Genomic DNA, 1,816 nt, shown 5'->3' on the forward strand with positions numbered 1-1,816 from the left:
CGATGCCCAAAGATAAGAAAGCAACATTTACAAATGTCTGAGCGAAAGCAAATAAAAACCAAGAATATTATCTACCCTGTAAATGTCATTCAGTTATTTGAAACAAAAACAAAAACAGACAGTTGTGGGTGGAAAGGAGACCTGTGAGAATACCTGTCTTTACTGTTCATGATAGGGAAATATGAAATAAATAATAGAATCCAACTACTAAAGCATTTTATAATCTTTTTTTTCACCTTAAAGGATCATTTATTAAATAGTTCTTGCAATGAAAAAAATATTTATTTGAAGTTCACTTATTTACTCAACTTTGAGGTTTTTTTAATCTGCTGTTAAATTTAAAATATAAAACTACTACTCCTAAATTAAAAGTAGCAGTAATTATGTTACCTCTTTATGTCTATCATTCTCTTTACCTCTCTAATATATGTAAAATATGAAATGATAGTCACCTGATGTTCATGGTGGTGATAGGGTTTATAGTGTATTTTATTGTCACTGTTTTAATTTTCATCTTGCAATCACTGCATAATTGTTTAATTATTTAATAGTTTACACTTAACACTGCAGGTATAATTTCAATAAAATCAATAGAGTAATAAGTTGAGAGGGAGAGAAGAGCAAAAAAGGAGGAGGAGAACGAACAAGGTTAAGAAAGCAAGCAGAAAGGCTAAGATCTCCACAGCAAGGGAAAATATGGATCAGTGTTATTGTGTTATATGTATTTTTCTGAACTGTGTAAATATTCAGAAGTAGTTTTTTAAATGAAATCAACATTTCTGAAACTCTGCTTTCAGCAGCTAATTATTCCTACAATTAAGCTTCTAAGAAGTTCAAGAAAAAGCCAAATATTTCCAAAATATTGTGTAAGTGTCATTAAGCTAACCTGCAGCTAGAAAGGGGTTAAGAGAAAGAAAAGGAGTGAAAGATGTTTTCTCCCCACTTTTTCATCATGAAATGTATTGAGGACTGATTATATATTTATGAAACAGCAATTTCCAATGTCAAAGAGATGTCAGTCTCCTCGTCTGCCCAGACAGATTCCAGTTTGCCCTCACATCAGCAATGACAAAGGAATCAAGTCCTCTCACTGGTTTCCACAAGAAATCTGAACATATTAATTTTTTTTCATAAATTTTATGGCCTTTACTAAGATTTTAGGGATACTAGGTGTGTTCACATTACACTATAACATATTTCTTTTGAAAATTATCTTTTTAACTTTTCTGTTCCCCAAAGGTCCTTTGTTTTATGCTTTTAGCAGTGTTTTTTTTTTTTTTTTAAGAGCGAGAGTACGAGAGCACATGGGGGGTGGGGATGGGGGAGAGGGAGAGAGAATCTCAAGTAGGCTCCATGCCCAACACAGAGCCCAACCCAGGGCTCCATCTTACAGTCCTGAGATTATGACCTGAGCTAAAATCAAGAGTCAGATGCTTAATGGATTGAGTCATCCAAGCTCCCTGGCAGTGAATTCTTTTTTGAAATCCCTGTGCCACAAGGCAGTCCCTAGGTACTCTTATATAAGCTTTTACTTTAGGATATTCCTCAGGTAATTAAAATCTCTCTCCTCTGTATAAAGCATGGATCTTCAAACATGGCCCAGGTCCTACTACCATGTTTCCATGCCCACGCCTGTCACTGCAAGGAGCCACCAGTTAATTATAAATTTATTACAGTAGTCTTATGCACTTGGAGACTTTTAATATACAGCAGAACAATTGTATTGATTCATTTTGATTTCTCCTTGTGGTAGACAAATTATAAGATGGTGCCCAAGACTCCTTCCCCTTGAGACTGGTGACTACCATGAGAAAGT

The sequence above is a fragment of the Neomonachus schauinslandi genome, chromosome 1 (assembly GCF_002201575.2).
Source record: "Neomonachus schauinslandi chromosome 1, ASM220157v2, whole genome shotgun sequence".
Taxonomy (NCBI): Eukaryota; Metazoa; Chordata; class Mammalia; order Carnivora; family Phocidae; genus Neomonachus; species Neomonachus schauinslandi.